This window comes from Camelus dromedarius, chromosome 8, assembly GCF_036321535.1.
Source record: "Camelus dromedarius isolate mCamDro1 chromosome 8, mCamDro1.pat, whole genome shotgun sequence".
Taxonomy (NCBI): domain Eukaryota; kingdom Metazoa; phylum Chordata; class Mammalia; order Artiodactyla; family Camelidae; genus Camelus; species Camelus dromedarius.
This window is the reverse complement of record NC_087443.1, coordinates 2,906,888-2,928,078: the sequence shown is the minus strand read 5'-3', so window position 1 is coordinate 2,928,078 and position 21,191 is coordinate 2,906,888. Positions and strand designations below refer to the sequence as shown.

At 42.9% G+C, this 21,191-nt stretch overlaps 1 protein-coding gene across 1 annotated transcript in view; it reads right to left on the bottom strand.

Annotated features, from left to right (window-relative positions):
- Positions 1 to 18,998, bottom strand: part of LYST (lysosomal trafficking regulator) — a 159,518-nt gene extending 140,520 nt beyond the window's left edge. The window contains exon 1 of the mRNA XM_064487841.1: positions 18,909 to 18,998. The gene's annotated coding sequence lies outside the window, so the exon portion shown is untranslated. The remainder of the gene's footprint in view (positions 1 to 18,908) is intronic.
- Positions 18,999 to 21,191: the final 2,193 nt, after the last annotated feature.

Genomic DNA, 21,191 nt, shown 5'->3' with positions numbered 1-21,191 from the left:
GTAATTTTGGAGCCTCACTCCTCCACAGTCTTCTAAAAGTTTTCAAATTCACCGTAATAACTCAAAGACTACCAGTTCAGCAACGGCATTAACACACTTGCTCAGAATCTGAACCTGAGATGTGAAGTCATTTAGTGTAGCCAGAGATTCTGGTACAATCTCCTCCCAACCTTGGGATTAAATTTTCTCCTGCTGTTTTTCTTACTTCCACCCTTATTAGTCTGTGTGTAGATCATTCTTCATGTCAGAGAAGCCAGAAAGAAAACAGTAGCTGAGAAGTTTCATTTACTCCCTGTATCTGATTACACGATCAGTTTGTTTAAAAGAAGAATCTATTATTTGCTTGCTGTTTCTTCTCCACATATAGTGTAAAAGGCCGGGCGAAACCTTTCTCAAAGCCTCAGGCCTCTACTCTCCTCGGGTCGTGCTCCCCCTTTATGTACATAATTTTGTTGTTATTTCCTTCATATCCTTCTTTCCTCCTTCTGCACATGTTACTTTAAAATCTGAGTTCATCCGGCCACTGCCTCTACCTTTCCTTCACATATTATTTCCAACCACTCAATAAAGACTGTCTATGACTGTCTTGCAACCACTTCCCCTTCCAGAGGCTGTATCCATGGCATCTTACCTCTCTTTTGTTTGAAATTTAGGAACTCTCACCTTCAATTCTCTATATTCCAGCTTTGCTTCATATTCCTTTCTGTTTATTAGTTCTTCATAAACACCCCCTTGTTCCAGGCACTAAGGACACCAAATGTGAAAGCAGTCCCAGGCTCCGCCCCCAGGGAGCTCATATTATGGTGGCAAAGGTAAACCCATACCCAGGGTACTGGGTCCCAATAAGGAGCACTGAGCCCACCTGGCAAGGTCAGGGAAGCTTAATGAAGGAGATGATCTGTGAGTAAAAGCGGAGCAGGTAGAGGGGGAAAAGGAGTGCAGAAAGGCATCACAGACAGAAAGGGAGGCTCACATCAAGTTGCTGGGAGAATCACAGCACGTTTGGTACCAAAAAGCAAATGAGAAGCAGGAAAACAAGGCTGGAGAGCAGTGACTCAGGACAGAGAACAGGACTTCCTGGGCCAGACACTGTGAGCGCCTGGTGGGGTCAGCTCCTCCGCTGTCTGGGGTTCTCCAGCAGGATTCAGCTGCCCAGGTCTAAGTAAAGAACACAGACTGAGTACTGATCTTGAGATGGGGGTTGGGGGGACAGAGGCGTAAGTGGAAGGGAAGTGGGGGTACGGGTGAAAGAACAATCCGTACGGTCAAAGACGGGCTACAGAAGGGCAGGGGAGAGGAGGCGGCCAGGCAGGCACTGGCACACAAGGCAGGCAGTCTCTATGTGACAGAAGGATGGAAACGTGCGAAGGAGGAGATGGGAACTTTCAGATTTCTGAACAAGCAGTTTCAGAGGCAACAACATCCAAAGTGCAACCCTGCGAGCAGGGGTCTGAGGGCAAGTGAAGTCTGGGTCCCTGCAGGTAAGTAACCATGAAGCCAGTTTCTTGGATGACTGATCACTGTAAGTTCTTCCAATGAAAGCTCGTTGATGGGAGGGAATCTGCCTGCTGCATCTACTGCTAAATCTACAGCATCTAGAACAGCACGTGGCACTGAGGAGGCATTCAAACACCCATGGACTTGGCTGAACGAATGACGTGGCTTTTCTCTCAGGACTCCCATTCTGCTCACTTGTCTAGCAAAGCCCTCACAGTGGGTCAAAATCAGGCTCAGAGTATCAGCCCCCTGATGATTTTCTTTACCTTCTGCAAATGAAATGGTCAATAAAGTTTTTGAGTGAGACTTCCCATAGATACCTGGAGAGCTGACTTCCATATTTTAGCTCTGGTCTGGTTCTGTGATTAAGTTCCACAACCTATCATCCGAAAGATCACAGAATTAAGCTATCACCCTCAGTCTCGTGGATTTTCACACATTTATCTTCTTGGCATACAGAACTAGTACACCTGCCCCCACACCACACCATTACTACATATATTCTTCACTTTCAGGCATTTTTTTTCGAGTTATAGTCAGTTTACAATGTTGTGTCAATTTCTGGTGTATAGCACAGTTTTTCAGTTGTACATGAAGCTATATATATTCATTTTCATATTCTTTTTCACCGTGAACTACCACAAGATCTTATACATATTTCCCTGTGCTATACAATATAAACTTATTTATCTATTCTATACATACCTGTCAGTATCTATAAATCTTGAACTCCCAGTCTATCCCTACCTGCCCTCCCCTCTGCCAACCACAAGTTTGTATTCTATGTCTGTGAGTCTGTTTCTGTTTTATATTTAAGTTCATTTGTCTTTTTTTTTTTTAAGATTCCACATATGAGTGATCTCATATGGTATTTTTCTTTCTCTTTCTGGCTTACTTCACTTAGAATGACAGTCTCCAGGGACACCCATGTTGCTGCAAATGGCGTTATGTTGTTGGTTTTTATGGCTGAATAGTATCCCATTGTATAAATATACCACATCTTCTCTATCCAGTTATCTGTTGATGGACATTTAGGCTGTTCCCATGTCTTGGCTATTGTAAATAGTGCTGCTATGAACATTGGTTTGCAGGTGTCTTTTTGAAGTAGGGTCCCTCTGGATATATACCCAGGAGCGGGATTCCTGGGTCATATGGTAAGTCTATTCCTAGTGGATTTTTGAGGAATCATCATACTGCTTTCCACAGTGGCTGCACCAAACTGCATTCCCAGCAGCAGTGCAGGAGGGTTCCCTTTTCTCCACAGCCTCTCCAGCATTTGTCATTTGTGGACTTTTGAATGATGGCCATTCTGACTGGTGTGAGGTGATACCTCACTGTAGTTTTGATTTGCATTTCTCTGATAATTAGTGATATTGAGCATTTTTTCATGTGCCTATTGATCATTTGTATTTCTTCCTTGGAGAATTGCTTGTTTGGGTCTTCTGTCCACTTTTGGATTGGGTTGTTTGTTTTTCTCCTATTAAGTCAGATGAGCTGTTAATATATTCTGGAGATCAAGCCATTGTCAGCTTCATCTTTTGCAAAAACTTCCTCCCATTCTGTAGGTTGTTGTTTTGTTTTGCTTATGGTTTCCCTTGATGTGCAAAAGCTTGTATGTTTAATTAAGTCCCATTTGTTTATTTTTGCTTTTATTTCTATTGCTTGGGTAGACTGCTCTAGGAGAACATTGCTGAGATGTATGTGAGACAATGTTTTGCCTATATTTTCATCTAGGAGGTTTATTGTATCTTGTCTTATGTTTAAGTCTTTGATTCATTTTGAGTTTATTTTTGTGTATGGTGTTAGGGAGTGTTCTAGCTTCACTGATTTACATGCTGCTGTCCAGTTTTCCCAATACCATTTGCTGAAGAGACTGTCTTTATTTCATTGTAGTCTCTTGCCTCCTCTGTCAAAGATTAATTGACTAAAGTTTGTGGGTTCATTTCTGGGCTCTATATTCTGTTCCATTGATCCATATGTCTGTTTTTGTACCAATACCATGCTGTTTTGATTACTGTAGCTCTGTAGTGTTGTCTGAAGTCTGGGAGAGTTATTCCTCCAGGCTTTTTCTTTTTCTTCAGTAATGCTTTGGCAATTCTAGGTCTTTTGTAATTCCATATAAATTTTATTATGATTTGTTTTAGTTCTGTGAAATATGTCCTGGGTAATTTGATGGGGACTGCATTAAATCTGTAGATTGCCTTGGGCAGTATGACCATTTTAACAATATTGATTCTTCCAATCCAGGAGCATGGGATATCTTTCCATCTTTTTAAGTCTTCTTTAATTTCTTTAATCAATGTTTTACTTTCAGGCATTTTCAAATATCTTGTCACTTTGGTGCTACCAATGATGTTACATTTATCATTGCAGATAAAATCTGAAGCTCAACAATACGGCAGGAAGTACTCCTTGGGTCCCCAAGTTTCCTCCTCAACAACTATTAAATAACAAGTGATGTGGCACTAAGAAGGGAAGAGTCCACGGTGCTACAGTTCACTTTCACTAATTCATTCACTCAGTCATTCTTTCAACCCATATTTATTACTTCTTCAACAAATATTTCAATATCTCTTCTATTTTGGCTAGTTTCTGAAACTGTCCTGAATAGTCAAATCGGCAGCATGGTGACAGTGGTGGAAACAAAGGCAGTAGACTGGGAATCTAGCAATTACCAGCCCGTCCCACACGGCTGTGTGAACTCCGGCTTCCTGTTCCGTAAGCTGTCTATCCCAGAGAGCTGCTTTGTGGCTCTCTGGAGATTATATAACGTCAGTTAACATGCTTGGTAAATGTTACACGCAGTTCTATTTCAAATGCCTGGCACGAGCTGCACATGATATGGCAGAGAGTGCCATCTGGAGGACGAAAAGATCACTACAGCCCTTCCTCGCAGGCCAGTTCGCGTGGGCGTGGTCATGTTCTGCTGTATGCTGATACAGTTTCCAAGGAAACACTGAAAATAAAAGCAGAGGGTACCAGCATTTTTTGCCTTTTCCCTGCCTTGTGCCTTCTACAGAAAAGGAAAAGGAAAAAGACAAGAAAAAAGGTAGTAATAATGAACTTTACTCTTACAGCCTGATTAGAAAACATGCTTTTTTCTCATCAAACAGTACCAACTGAAGGAGTCAATTTCTAATGTTTCATCAAATGCCAAAAATCCTGCTAAACTGTCTTTTAAAATAACACTATGTACTTGCCCAAATCTGTTCATTACAATAGTATTAGAGAAATTACCATTGGAAAGAATATTTTTCAGAAATGTATTATGCATCAAAAAGGAGGTGACTGCTACAAATCATAGGATTATTGTGAGGATTAAATAAAACAGTGTACAGAATAGTAAGTACTCAGTGAATTCTGCTGAGTCGGAATCTGTCATGATTTGAAGCAGCCTTCATGAAAAATAAGGGTTGGTTCATATAGACTCAACTATGCTAAGTCCCATCTCTCCACAGTTCAATATATATTGATTATAGACTGATTAATGACTTTCCCAAAGATCTCACATATTCTTTACATCACTAAAAAAAAAAAGAAGGAAAAAATGCTAACACTATTTATACCATTTCATAAATGACAGGAATAAAGGAATAAACATGAATAAGTCAGAATTATAAACAATGGCAGAAACTTTAGACATCACATTCTCCAAGCTCACATTCTATCGGTGGCAAAAACTGAAGTCAGTGGGTCCAAGGTCCATGACAGTCGTCTTGGGAATTATATGATATTTTTGGAGCTAATTAACTAGAAGTAAAATAAGCAAATTTAGAAGACACAGCCTTTCTTCTTCTGTCAGGTCAACTAAAAATTAGAGAATGGGCGAAGAAGTTTCCTTAACACTAAATGCTGTCTCGAATTGTTATCCAGAACCTCTTCTCAAATCCACTAGTTTGCAATGTGTACACCTGGAAACAAGATTTGAAAATCTCTCTCTTCACACTTCTGCAACTACAACACAGAGCCATATGTCTGACATGCAGGAAACCTGGGTGGCAGAAGGGAGAGGATACCATGACCTGACCTTGTTCAGATGAACAGAATTCTTTCTAAAGAAGAAGCTAGTTAAGGCACGTAAGGTGAATTAAATTATGTAATGCTTAAGTAAGGAAATATCTATTAATGTAAGTTTTACCCTGTGAGTTTTTTGTCCTACTTGATGTGTTAAGTGATAACCATCAGAATGATTCCCAACCACAGACTTAAGACAGGAAATTTATTAGGATATTTTTTTCTTCTTGCAAGTAGCTTGTTTTCTTTTTTTTAATTGAAGTATAGTTGATTTACAAAATTATATTAGTTTCAGGTGTACAGCATAGTTATTTAACATTTTTATAGATTATACTCCACTTAAAGTTATTACAAAACAATGGCTATATTTCCCTGTGCTGCACACTATATCCTTGTTACCTATTATTTTATTATATACTTTTTTATTAATGTAAGCATCTTTACAACCTGTTATAGTGGATAATAAATATTCTATTGAGAAAATTGAAGTAAAATTTGATAGTCACTGAATAGGAAAAATTAAAATATATTTTAATGGGCTTGTTTTTATAAAATTCTTGTAATTTGAAATGAGAATTAGGAAAGGATATGACACTTTAACAAGTCTAAATTAAATAGCTGAATTGGAGAATCAGCAAAAAGATAAATGGTTTCGCAAACTGGAAACTTCCACAAGATGCCACAGTCCCACAATTACTGACAACTCATCAAACCTGAGGACGATGTTCAACCGTCATTTAATCAATTAACTTCAAAAGAAATCATAAGCGTTGTTTTAGATTCTAGCAGTTGTTTAGAGCTCAGGCCCTTCTTGGCAAATACTGAATTTGATTTTCTTAATTCTGCACCCAGGAGTAGCGGACCAGAAGTCAGGATGTCACACATCCTTATGAAGTCTGGATTGCGGTCTCCAGCTCCTTAGATACTAATGTGGTATCACACACAAAAAATGTCATTAAGGCTTGGAACTCCAGACCACATGGAGTCTGAGTAACTACCCAAGCCCCCGCTAGACATTGGACCAATTTGGACTGTGAGCAACCCACGTGCCCCCACCCCAGTACCCTGCCCGTCAGGCGAGGGGAGGAGGGACACCCACACCTCCAAGCCTTCTGTGGTGGCTCTGCTGCTCTGTGGAAAGGCTCCAGAGGCAGGGGAGCAGCCTGAGAGGCAAGAGCAGGCCAGGTGAGCCTGCAGAGGTAAGCGCAGCACCCCCCCCCCCCAGCCCTTCCGCCCAGGTCTGCTGCAGGGTACACAGCCGGGGGAAGAGTCAGGCACGAAGAAGCACCTCATCTAACACTCCCCGGGAGGGCAACTCATTTACATCCTGAGCAACCGTCTCAGAAGTGAGTCTGGAACACAACCACTCATGAGAAGTAACTGCCGCACCTCAAGTTCTGTCAGGAACACTGGAGCAGGCAACAAGCTGCCTGCCAGTAGAGGAAACCTGCCATGAAGTCAGTTTGCACGTTATGAATTATTTGAGAATGAAAATCTATTATAAAGTCAACACACAGAGAGTTAAACGATCTTACACTTCCCTCAAAATTTTACAGATAAGGAAAGCCCTAAGGTAGATGGGGGCTGAGAGATTTCCCAAAAGTCACAGGGCTTCCTGGCTAGCTCTTCAGATTCCTCCATGATGTTCTTCCTAACAGTGCATGAAATTTTCGACAGACTTCTTACAGGCAAACTACGCTTTCCAGCACGCTCTCTACCGGAACATTTCAGTGATCAGGCCTGGCACACAGGCCTGCCTGTCTGCCCTCCAGGAGACACGCCCTGCCACCCCACACGTCTCAGTCTCCTACATGCTCACATACCTCTTCCCATACGTTTCCCCATTTCTCATTTACATCTAGAAGTGACTGGGGGGGGGGGGGGAAGGAAAATTCCGCTCCTCCTAGAACGAAGTATTTACATTTTAACAAGAAGTAACTACACCTTCAGCTCTAATGGGCAATGCAACATAAGAGGGTAAAGCCGGCTCTGACCCAGATGTTCCACACTGAAAACGAAGGACCGTACCAATCCCTAACTAGGAAATGGGCGCTAAAACTGGTGTGCTGTTCCTACTTTTATCCTGTATTTATTCATTCAGGCTAAGTCAACATACAAAAACGTGTTGAATGAAATATTTTCCATTTATGTAGAATTGTACAGGCTGCTCAAATATAGAAAACTCAGTAAAATGAAACAGCGTGGTGGTCTGGGGGGAAAGGGTAGACAATGAAAAAAGCAATGGCTCCAGGAAAGTATATGTACTCTTTTTTCTCACATCTCAGGGAGTCAACAGCCGGTCTCCCTCCCCGTCCCCACACCCCTTAAGTCTCGGTTAGCAGTTGCCTTGAAACCTGTTGAGAGGTCATCCTGCCTCCTCGTGTGACAGAGCTGGCCAGGAAATAAAGGGAACCCAGGCACAGTGTAGCAAGGTAGATTTTTAAAGAAAATTCTAAGGAAGTCACACCCAAACGTATCAGACTTAAGTCCTTCACAATTATATTCAACTTATAATAACATATAATGGAAAAGAATCTGAGAAGAAAATACATATATATACATGTGTAACTGAATCGCTTTGCTGTACACCTCAAGCTGACACTGTGAATCAACTACACTTCAATAAAAATTAAAACAAAAAAACAAAAAAAGCCCTTCAACAAGCAGTTCACGCTCTCTAAAACAAACAAACTGGGCAACTAGAGCTCTCAGAGGAGCTGAGTGTGATCCTGAGCATCACAGGAGCGGGGAGATTCTGAGACACTGGCCCCAGCGAGGCTGCGTGAAAAGGGACCAGGAAGGCCCTACCAGGGAAATCACCTTCCCCAGCTTCACATCCCTACTAGGAGGAACTGTGCTAGAAGTGTCACCCTAAGTAGCTCCTCCATCTCCATAACAGATCTCCAGATTCTGACAGAATGATGATGGTGATGACCCAGCTGACACCATCAATGATCACCACTCCACACCAGGCACCTCTGTAAGCACTCTACTGTAGTGGCTGATTTAAACCTCCTAACAATCTCATAAGTACAAATACATCCCTACTGGTCACACGGCGGGCCCTGAAGCATGGGTCACAGAGCTACAAGTGTCAGAGGCAGGATTCAAACCCAGGCAATCTCTCTGAATTCTGCATACAAATTTCTGTTCTCTAAAACAAACACTGAGTCCTCCTTCCAACAAACCAGCTCTTCCTTCCTCTTTCCTATTTCAGTTAATGACCTCTACAAAGTCACTCAAGAGAGAAACCAGAATAGCACTTCATCTGGGGCCGGGTCAGTTTTTCCTCTTGACAGCTTGCTGGCTCCTATCTGCATCTGCTGCTTGGAACTCTATGACCTTGGGTACTTGACTTCCTCTCTCCAACTCTCAGCTTCTTATCTATAAAACCGAGTTCCTAAGAGCACCTAAAGTTGCTGCGACTTTAAATGAGACAGCTGATATAAAATGCACAGCCTGGTGCCTGGCGACTGCAGGAAGGTCAATAATTATCAGCGATCATGCCCATCACCTTGAGTCTGGTCCCTCCCCGCTAACGACCTTATGTGTAAGCAGTCTCAGGCCCTCACCTCTGTCACTTGTAATACCAACAGCTCCTTCATTGGTCACGTTGCCTGGTCTATTTTCCATTCAGTTCAAATTCTACAACTGCTAAAAATGTCGCTCATGTTCCTCAACATCACAAACGACCCTGCAGCTCCTAGGGAATACGGTGCCAGCTCCTGATCATCACGCTCAGGAATCCCCTCCACCACCTACCCTTTTCAACCTCTCAGCACAGCTCGTAACACACTGGGCCACCCCATAATTCCTCCTACAGGTGCACCCTTTCTCAACACTATTTCACTGTTTCTTTTAATCATGTTGCTGCTGCTACAGAAATTCCCATTAATTCCCAATGACTTTTCTACACGCCTTTATCTTAGGACTCACCACATTGTATTGCAGGATTATATCATTTCTTTCAAAGCTAGACTATACTTTTCCTTAAGAAGGGAAATCAGGTCTCATTTAGTTAAAAAACAAAAATCAAAAAACCAGCACCATGCCACAAATGGTAAGAGCTCAACAAATAAAAACCAATTCATTTAATACTAACTTTGATTGAAATTTTTTATAATTCAAATTCCTTTGGGAAATATCCTGCAGCTAAAGCGCTGAGAAACAAACAGGCACATTCACAAAAGCCTTTCTCCATCCACAGCAAGAATTCAAGGCACTAAGGAAAGTGCTACACAAACGCCTAAAAATCTTACCAGACTTTTTTCAGATTAAAACCAAAAACTGTCAGCAGTAAAACCTTAGCTGTTTATTCCCTGTGAGAAAAATTATATAATTCAGAGTATACAGTTTCAAAGTTCTTTAAAATCAACAGTAGATGTGATGGTTTTCCATAGATCCTAAAGAAACATTTGAAAACCTTGGAGCCCTATCCTAAATGTGAAATAAAAATAACAAAAAATAATTTATATAGCAACATCATAATGATCGATAATTTTTAATATATATTTTGTACAAGGTAGAAGATACTGCAAAATAAATTTAGAAATACCGGACACAGATATTTACAAGAGTTAAAGACACCTTGCAAGTGCAGGCAGTACTAGTGTCCTCATTCCCGGGTAATTCTTACAGGCAAGGAAAATTAGCCCCCCTTCTAAAGAAAAAAACGCAGTTGAGGCAATTAGAGACAACTGTGTTTACTGTTACAAAATATTCCACAGCAAGAAAAACAGCAGTGCAATCAAACTGAGATCCTGTCGCTTAGTCTGTTCTGTCTCACCAGCCAGGCAGACAGCAGGGGAGAAGGGCACTGGGACTGGGAGTGATGAAGAACAGAAACAGAAATGGAATATATGTCAAATACTTCCTGAGCAAATGCACTTCAAATTCAACCTACACTTCATGTTTTTTCCCCTACCATGCTGGTATCATCACCATTTAGTTTCTATTCCTGTGATCTAAATGTAGACAAGTGCAAAGAAAAAGGGTTCAAGTTACAAGTGAATTACATACTAGAAATCAAACACTACCATTTTCCATGGTGTATAAGGCATCTTTTGGTTATGGGGTTACTTTCTTTAAATGTGTTGAAATGTTCAAGAAGTTGGTGGTATAGGAGAAAGAATACTAGACCAAAAGTCAAGACTTCGGCTTTCTGTTTTACCTTGAACTCTTCAGAATCTCAGGCAAAGTGTGTAGCCTTTCTGATCCCCATTCTTCTTAGACATATTTAAAAAAAAAAAAACAAAAACAAAGCTAGATGATCTCTAAATATTTTTTAGGCTATGTGTAGCACAACAGTCAGAAAATAGCAATACAGTGATAGTCATATAGTAACGGCACCAAGATTAATTTAGGACTAAAATTACACATTCTAAATGTTTCCTTAAATTGTGCATAACCAGGTTTTGTCAAAACTACTGGGATTTTTTTCTTTAAAAATAAGGTGTAGAGAAAATAAATATATTTCAGTAGTATGGAATGTATGGCTTTAGAAATATTCTCCAAAATATTAAAATAAAGCTAAGAGAGGAAAACAAGTTATCAGCATTACTGTCTTTGGAAGCCTCATTAAGAGGAAATCCAGGAAATGGCAAAGGACTTTAATCTCTAGTAAACTCTAAGTCACAGTGCATTAAAGGTCCAGATGAGCAAATATTAGAATAGTGTAAGAGTGAGCTGATGGATATAGACAGCTGTCCTACAAGTTACACCAGCAAAACCTCCTTTTACCATTGGCTAGAATACACTGAATTTTGTACTTCAATGAATGAATATCCGGGAGCAATAACAATGAATGCATTTTATGAACTGATAAATATGTTTGGTTGCCCTTTCAAATAAAGCGCATTGTTATAATAAAAGAGGAAATCCTTCTCACCATTGTTTTAATTTTACAGTCATCCAAACTTAGTACAATAATTATGCTTTGCAATAATATATATGCAATTATGACTATTATTCTTCTACCTAAGAAATTAAGACAAGTGAGCTACAAAACTAATAAGAATTCCATTGCAGCAAATCACATTTTGACCACAGTGATTTTAAAGACAGAAGAGAAAGGAAAAAAACTACTATTATTGCTCCTTAAAAGTTCATAATATAAAACCAGCATATAGATTTGATTTCACTTTTGCTAAATAAAAATTACTAAAAACAGCGATTTCAGCCAAGAATCAAGTGCTACAACAGAAAAGTTAAACATACTTAACCAGAAAATGTTTTCAATGTACAAAGACACAGGTAACTTAAAAGAGAGAGAAGTGTAAGAACATATCCCTAGAAAAGAGCAAGACCATCCCAACAACAACTTCGCGTGTGGAAAGTGGCTAAACTACTCCCCCCAAAACAGGCGTAAAAGTGGAGGAAGAAACAGAACCCCAGAGCTAGTCCACAACCCAGAGTTCACTTTCCAGTACTTTCCCCAAATTAGGAATTCCATCTTTTCAATAAACACTCCCCACCCACCCCAGCCTCTGACAAATTAGTTACTATGAAGTTTGTCTTACTCGATTTAAAATGTATCTTCTCCTTGCTTTCACTCCTTTGATCACACAAGATTACCACTAGACATTATCAGGAGGCACTGCTTGGACTTCCATCCCCTCTGTTTTTAACCCCTCATCTCCAGGGGCTTCTCTACTGCCTACTTTTAAAAAGAAGAAGAAAAAAAAAAATCCTGTTGACACCTTCCTCTTTCGAGATTACTCAAGGGTAACCTGCACTGGAAACAGTCTTCTCACCTCCCCTCGCCTCTCGGTGCCCTGCAGTCTGACATTTGCCCACACGGCTCTACTGAAACCGCGCAGGTCAAGACCAACAATAACCTCCTAACTGCCAAAGCCAGTCCAACAGGCACGTTCCAGTCCTTATCTCATTTGACCTGAGGACCATGGGGCATATGAGACTATCAATCCTTCATTTCTTAAACCTCTCTTCTCTCTTGACTTGGAAGATGCCAAATCTCTTTTGGTTTTCCTCCTGCCCCTCTGGCCACTCCTTGTGTCTCCCTGGATGGCTGCTTCCTGGCCAGCTCCTTCATTCTCCTCTCCTCCTCACTTCCCTTCCCTTGTGTTCTAGGAAAATCTTATCCACTTCTAAGGTTTCAAGTGCCACCTTTTTGCTAATGGCTTCCAAATTTTTACCTAGAGATGAATTCAGAACTCCTTCCAAATTTCCAGACCCTCATAGAACAAGACATACCTGGAACAGGGCAGGGCAGGGCAGCGTTAAGGGGCTAGAGAATTATCTTAGGCCAGTAAGCCACATTCAAGACCCTCTAACTGATGGCTCAATTCACTCATTCTCAATATCCACAACTCCCTTCTAGGGTGAGGGTCCTCCGGTACCAATCACCAATATGACTAAACATTTCAATTTGCCCAGGGCAGTCCTGGTTTGCTCGTTGTCCCAGAGTAACTATTAATGATATTCTTTTTCTTTTTGAAATAACACCTGTTCAGTCAACACATTATACAGTCACCCTGCCTGCTACCATCCTTTCTGATTTTCCCTGCACAGCTAGAGGAGTCCTCCTCCCTCCATGAGCCTTTACTCCTTACCATTAGGATCCCTAGTTCTGTTGCTAAGAAACTTCCCTCCATCCTCCATCTTCACCCAGGAGGACCGCTTCAACCCCCCTTTCATAAATCACTACACACAAGACAAGCAGTACTCTCCTGGTTCCCCAAGGTGACTTGTACATTATTACTATCTCATTTCGCCCACTCTTAAGGCTATATGATAACCATATTTACAGCTGTCACCTTTGAGTCATTCGTCCCCATCTACTGAGAACTTGGTCATACAACTCCTGTCTTCCTCTCCACACAAGATCTATTATTCTGGGCGCTTCACTATCCATAACAGCAACTAATCCCAACATCCTAGGATTTGGAGCTCTCTGATTTCCTCTCCGTCAGTGGCCCCTACTCTGCAGAAGGCTGACATGGTTTAGTAGTTGGGCATAAGGGCTTTGGGGCTGGAAGGACTCAATACCTCCTAGCTGTGTGCCTTGGGGAAAATGGCATAGCCTCACCGAGCCCCAGTTTCCTTATCTGTAAAATGGAGCTCCTCACAGACGCCTCCCAGGACGGTTGTGGAAAATAAGTATGACAACCTATGGGAAGCATCCGGCACAGCGGCTAGTACCAGCAAGCAGCAGCAGCGACTAGTGACCAGTGACCAGTATCAGTAAGCTCGATAAGCAGTAGCTTTTGTTAATATTACTCCCGTCATAGCCAGCACTATTAACCCCGGCTACCCACTGTCATCAGTCATAGTTTGGCCCTTACCATCACCTGCAGCTGTTGCAACTCCAGGATCTGCAACTTAGGACTCCCACATCACATATATCCGTCTCGAGTACTCCTTCACTTCCACTCGTCCTGCTGGGACTCTTCATCCTCCTCGTTGTCCACGTTTATCAGCCCTGTCTTGTCTTGCCTTTCCTCCGGAATCAAGCAGGATCCCTATGACTCAGCCCTTCAGTCAACCTCATTACCACCCTCAATTTCTGACTTCACACCATCCCCCTCTTCCCGGCCCCCCGCCCACGTTCTCCATCATACCTTCCCTTCCGATCCCCATCCAGGTTCACCCTATTTGCTTTCTGCTGTTATGGGAGCTACTGGAGAAAAAGGCTTAACCATTCTGATAACCTCTTTCTACATTTGTGATTGCAGGGGTGTTTAACACTATTTAACAATTAGTCACTCGTGCCTGCTCAAGTCCGTTTTCCAATCACAATGGTAACTTTTCTTTCCCCCTCAAAAATTCCCCAATGCATGCTCTTCCTCTCAGTCTCAGCAGATAGCCTTAGCTTCCCAGCGACAGATGATGCTACTCTGGATACTTACCTACATCTGTCTCTGTATCTACTCCGTTTCCTGTCCTTTTTTAAAAGGAAGATGCATCACTGCTTTTCTTCAGGATAACCCTTTCACCTGTGCCCCTGTCCCCAACCCACCCATTTCCTCTGAGATTATGTCTAATTCTCTGTTTCTCTTGTGACTTCAATTTTCTCTCTTCTTGAATGGCCCCTTTCCCTTAGTCCACAAAGTATCCTTATCTCCTCCATCTTTAAAATAATAACAAACCTTCCCTGATCACATGTCCTTGCTCCAGCTTCCATGCAGTGCCCTCTCTTCTTTACCAAAAGTATTAGAAGGAATATATTTACTGAATGAATGCAAGCTTTTTTGTTTGGTTCTCTCCTGAGCTCCAGACCTATATATTTAAAAATTTTTAATTATATGTGACTCATTCCAGATTCGGTTCCAACAAAGAAAATAAAACAGCTATTTCAAACAAGCAGTTATTTTAAACAAACTGATGTGAACTGATGCACTTCATATCTCCTTATCCACTCCTCCACTTGTATTTTGAGAATTAAGATCAACTACCAGCATCACCATTCACCCTGACAACCTAGACTCCTTAAGGCCCACTTCAATTTCTTCCTCTGCTTTCCCAAATCTGAGCAAGTCCTTTCTAAAATCTCCCACATTTGTCCCCTTTGTGTCTCCCCAGGACTCCTACTGTTAAGGCCCTCCTCCCACTTCACAGGGATGTTGTGAAGGTTAAATGAAATAATAAATGGGAATGCACTCTGTAAGATGTGAGGTGCTTACAAAGCTTATTTAATATTATATCTTTGGCAAAGTGTGCATGAGGTTAGCTTAATAGAACTTGTTCTTAACAAAACAATTTTACATCTTAGTAATCAATGCTTTCTTTTCTAATCACAAATCACAAAGCATCTGTTTGGCAATCTGATCTACAATTTTTCTAGGAATCAGTCAGTGTCACGATGTTCAAAGTATAGTTTCTGGGCTTCATCTCCCCACACTCTGTTTTTTTTAATTTAAAATGTGCAATTCTTTCGGTTTCTGTCAAAAATCTTCTCTTTACTTTTTAAAGACTAGTGGCAGTAGTCGTTTGAACAGATCTAAGTCTGTGTAGTAATCTACCTCATCACTCATGTGTTTCCTCCACCCATCTAAAATGGCTAGAAGTTCTCTTATTTCCTGGTTCTGAGTTTCAACATCAAAGAATCACATTTGAATGGTAAAATGACTAGCCTCTTGGAAAATTGATTTCTTTCTCAGCTAATTAAGATGATTACACTTCACGTGTTACTCTTTCATATTATTAGATAAGATTTTTCTTTGTTGTTGTTGTTTTTTCCTTCCCATAAGTTAGACCTGGAAAACATTAAAAATTTCCAAATGTCTCAATTACTGTAAAGCGAAGCCAGAGCTAAGAGGCACAAGGACAAACACTGATAAGAAGCAATAGTAAAAGAAAGTGGTGTTGATGAGAATATAGTGTCCCTATGGACTTGAGATCCATTTATACTTATTTATCTGACAGATTTATATTCAGGTTAAAAATTCATTTAAAAATATTACCTTATTGCCTAAGTTCTTAATGTAAGGAGCAGATCTTAAATTCTAAGACTCTATTTTTTTTTTTTTTTTTGTATTTTGGAAAAAAGCAGGTTTATTAGAAGAGGAAGGAAGAAACAGAAATGCTGGTTCTGTTAATATATTTTTGATACATGTTTTACAGGTCAAATTCTAGGCTCCAAATGCTGCATAATTTGATGAAAAAGATCCCCATTTAACATGTAATGGCCCATTTATTTCAAGCCATCTTTAATGAAACAGAAGAATTAGGATAATCTCTATATTACTATTAGCGAAGTATTAAAAATGCAGGTCATTTCCATTGTAATTTCACAAATGGCCAAGTGAAGCTATATTTGATAACAAGATTTCTGAGGCTTAAAAAAAATTCTTGAACTTAAGCCAGGCATCTAAACATTATTCAGAAAAAGATTAATCAGATGAAGGTGTTCAAGTTAAAAACAGCAACAAACTAAAAAGATACTCTGAAATTCTGGATTACACGGCTTTCTCTACAACGGAAACTAACAAAAAGATTCTCTCAGTGCAAGCAAAGAAAAACAAAAGTACATGGGGTGAAAAAAGATGACTAGGAGGGTCCAAAAAAAAATGAGCATGAAAAAAGTTGGCAGTTTATGGTTGAAAATATTAAACCCCTGTTATAATCAAGATAATATAAAAAGTGTCTTCAATACAAAGTTACTAGCGTCTACTACTACTAATCTCCAAGTGGAGTCTCATTTCATTGTTTTCTAACCAACTCCTCACCTTCTCCTACCAAACTGCTCCTCTCATAAACTTTATCTCAGTACATGCCTACTCCATCTTTCCACTTGCTCAGGACAAAAACTTGGGGTGTCCTTTAAGTCTCCTCCAACAATTCCACTCTGGTCCAAACCACATCATCTCTGGCCTGGATTATGGCAAGAGTCCTGGAACTGACATTCCTACTTCTGCCCAAGGCCTCACCCAACCTCAGACACAGTCTATTCTCCATCCAGCCACCAGAGTGACCCTTTTTAAAGGCAAGTCTAGTATATCCCTTCTCTATTCAAAAGGATGCGCCCCCTTCTCCCTCCACCCGCCAATTGGGAGCCCAAGTCCTTACAAAGGCCTCAAGGCCTTATACAATCTGACTTCCATTCCCACTTACCTCTCACCCTCATTTCTACCCCTCTTACCTTGCTCACTCCACTGCTGCCAAACCACCCTCCCTGCCCTCCTTAAACATGCCCCATTCACTCCTGCCTCCAAGCTTTTTGCAAGTGCCTTTCCTTCTGCTTAAACACTCTACCCTCAAAGAGGTGCATGGATTACCCTCTCGCTTCCTTCTGGTCTTGGAATCAACTGTCACCTTCTCCAGGAAGTCCTCCTTGGCTACCTATAGTTAAAATTGCAAGTCTCTCTCTCTTCTCTTCTTTTTTCTCTATGGTCCTTAACACCATCTGACATAGCATATATTTTATTTGTTTATTATCTGAGATTCCCCAACTAGAATGTAAGCTCCATGTAGGAAGGGATATTTATCAGCTTAGAAAACTGTCTGGCACACAGTAGGGCTCAAAAAATACTAAGTTTATATATAATTTTATAGTTTACAAATTGCTTTCATGTAAATTATATGATAACTCACTTTCTCCTTACACCCCCTCTTCTCCGATTTTTTTCTTTTTTTAGCAGAGAAAGGTTTATTGCAGGGTCCAAGTAAGGAGAATGGCCAGCTCATGCTCAAAAAACCCAAACTCCCCCAAATTCTCCAATCTTTTCAGTAACAATGTGGATGACATAAAAGAGCTATCAGGAAAAAAAAAAAGTTGCTGGCTACTTACATAGCTCTTTAAAACAGATACTCCAAATGAATTAACTACTTCTATAAAATGAAAGCTCAGAGTCAACATCTTTACTAGCATAAGGTTTTTGGGTGTGGAAACTTAAAGTAACAGAGCAGAGCAGCCAAGGATCACCAGGAAGAAAAGCCCAGTTCAGTTCGTACTACCAACCTGCTAAACAAACCCTAGGGAAAGTGCGAGATGAATTCAATACTCAAGGAAACACTGGTCTGAATTCAACACCAAAGTATTCAACACAAGATTCAACTCCCTTAAAATGTTCTGTCTGCTTAATACAATCTCATCACCGACCAAGTGCTGTCCCTGGGTGTGTATGGTCTGCCGAGCATACAGGGAATGTTTGCAAGTGCCTTTCCTTAACCTGGTAAGAACGAGAGCTAGGGAGCGTTTTCTGAAGCCTCTGTGCCTACCCCCTCCGCCACTAAGCAACCCGCTGGCCTCCACACTGAGGTGCCGGGTCTTCCTGGAGCATTTCCCGCACAGTTTCATCCCACCAGAGGCGAAAGGGCAGCTCAGCCAAGGCTCCAAGGATCCGGGGCAGACGGCAGATGTCTCAACGGAGCCTCCGGAGAGTCTCTGACCCGGGCGAAGGGTGTCGCCGGCAGGAGAAAAGCAGTGGACCAAGGCGCCCGGGGGAGATGATGGGAGAGAGGGCGGGCGGGCGAGCAGCCGCAGGGCCAGATCGCAGGGGGCGATCCGCGGAGGGCGGCGCGAACTGTCAACTCCAGCCGTCAGCCTGCCAGCGTGGGCCCGGCCGGGGCGCAGGATGAGAAACACGGTCCAGACCGCGGCAGGTCGCCGCCAGCCCGCTCGCCCTCCGCCCCCCGAGCGCCGGGGAATAAAGTTAGTGGCCGGGGGCCGCGCGGCCGCCGCGAAGGTCCGGAGCGGCCGGGGAGCTCCCGCCGCGGCTCGGCTGCTGTCACGGGCGGCCCGGAGCGGCGGGGAGACATCCCGGGGCCCCAGAGCCGGAGAGAAACCCCGGGCCGGCGCGTCGGGCCGGGTCCTCTGCGCCTTCAGCCCGGCCGCCGCGACACCCACCCCATGCCCAAACCGCCTTCCCCCTCAGCCACCGACGGGTCCGGGACCCCAGCCCTCTGTCGGCATCGCCGGACCCCGCGGCCGCCCTTACCTGCTCGCTGGCCGCAGCCGCGCGTCCCGCCTCACCAGGAGAACCCCGAGCCGCCGCCGCCGCCGCCGCCGCCGCCGCCGCCGCCGCCGCCGCCACAGCCGCGGCGAGCTCCCCACCCCCGCCCCCTCCGGTAACCCGGGAAACCGGGAACACCACCCCCTCCCTCCCCCCGTCGCCCCAGGCCCGCTCGCCTGCGCCTGCGCGCTGGCCCGCCTCACGCGCCCCGCGCCCCGAGCCCCGCCCCTCACCGGCGGGGCCGCGCCAGCGTCGCAGGCGTGACGCGAGGGGCTGACGAGCCAATGGGGAAGGGGGGAGGGCGGGCCGGGCCGCTGGGCGGGGCCTCCGTCCCCAGCGCTCCGCGAACCCGCCTGCGTCACACTCTAGCCGTGCGAGCTGTGTGTGCAGCGCACGGAGCACATGCACAGCGTCCCTCCCCGACCCGGACTGTCATCCCGTCCCCCTGTGTGGGTGCCGAGGGTGGGGGTAGAAGGAATAGGGGAAGGGGCGGGACAGGGAGGGGGATCATCCACGAGGAACAGTGCCCTTCCTCGGGGGCCTGGAAAAACATCATCTTACAAAGGTTGCCGTAAGCATCTCTCAGAAAACAAAGAGGTTTACGATGCCACCCCAGAATTAATTCAGCACGAAGGGGTATGTTTCAGCATAACCCTCTTCAAACCGAGCTGCAAGCAGCGCGCGCTGTCAACGTTGCATGCCCTAAAACAGCCGTGCCGCCCGGGTGTGGGAACCGTGGGTTCAACAGAAGGATGTTTTAGCTGCATCTCTGACTGCCAGGCCCAGCACATGGCTGACAGGCTGCTGATGCAGCATTTCGGCATTTCAGAGGACTCCTCTCCTCACCACCCAGTCACTGTGGCAGGCCTGGCGGTGGAATGTCAAAGGTATTGGCAAAGAGCCCGAGCTTTGAAGTCTGAGGGTCTGGGGTTCAGTCCTACCTAATAAAAAGCACTGCTGATCCTTGAACAAGGGGGAATTTTTAGAAGCACCTATCCCCGCTAGTCGAAAACCCTGCGTATAACTTTATAATCAGCCCTCCGTCTGTGGATTCAACCAACCTCGGATGGTGTTACTGTAATACAGATTTAGTGAAGAAATTTTGGATTGATATGGGTCAAACCCCTGTTGTTCAAGAGTCAGTTGTATAGGCATTGGTCTACAAAGAGCCAGGAACTGCTTTAGAACCAACAACTCCAGTCATTTTTGCATAAGATTCAAGAAATAAAAATAATTTAGGATATTGTATCCTACGGCTGTATACCAAACGCAGCTTTTAATACCTCAAACGTCCATTGGACCCAGTGACAAGCCAACTAAATAGGCGCCCTGTGATGTGATTTGAAGGGACTCTCAGGAAAATCTGATACTTTAAGATACCCCGCCCCGACACCTGAAGTTCATACCTTTGTGCAGAGGTTGCCCCCATCCTTTGGCATTCCTTTAAAAGGCGAATACTCCAGGCATGTGCAACACACAACTCCCCAACAAGTAAGTGAAAGAGATGTCACTCACTTAACAAATAGTGAACACCTACTATGTGCTGGGTACTGTGTGGTAAGTGCTGGAGATACTTTGGTGAATTTCCCCAAACTCAAAGAGGAAGAGGAAGCCAAACCTGACATGTTTCACAGTTTGACCAATAACCCAACCTACTCTTATTTACATTCAAGATTCACACACTTTTTTTTTCCAATGGACAAAAGAAGTCATTGAACTGTTAGGTAACAAGTCAGTTCCTGTTTCTCTTGAGTAGGATATAGTAGATGATCATTATTGCTCTAAAGTCAGAGAGAACGAAACAGACTTCCTATGACAATGGTACACAGCTGACCCTCAAAGTAGTATTTTTTGGTAACAGTTACAAAGCAATGTCTTTTGTGACTATTCTTGTCTCTTTATATCTGAGTTATAAAGTATTTTTAACCAAATTGTCACAGTATTGACTTTGCACAAGAGTATCTTAGAACAGAGATATTAAGTATACATATTAGATAAAACTTAGTTTAAAATATTTCAAATGAACACACAAAATAATGTGTGGTCAAGTACATGCAATAGAAGAGAGAATAAAGGAAAGGAAGGGGAGGGTGGGTGTAGCTCAGTGGTAATACACATGCCTCGCATGCCTGTGGTCCTGGGCTCAATCCCAGTACCTCCATTAAAATAAAGAAATAAACCTAATTACCCCAAAAAATTAAAAAATAAAAAAGCTTAAATAAAAGTAATAGATATCTAGAAGGAAGACTTACTTATGTACTTGTAACA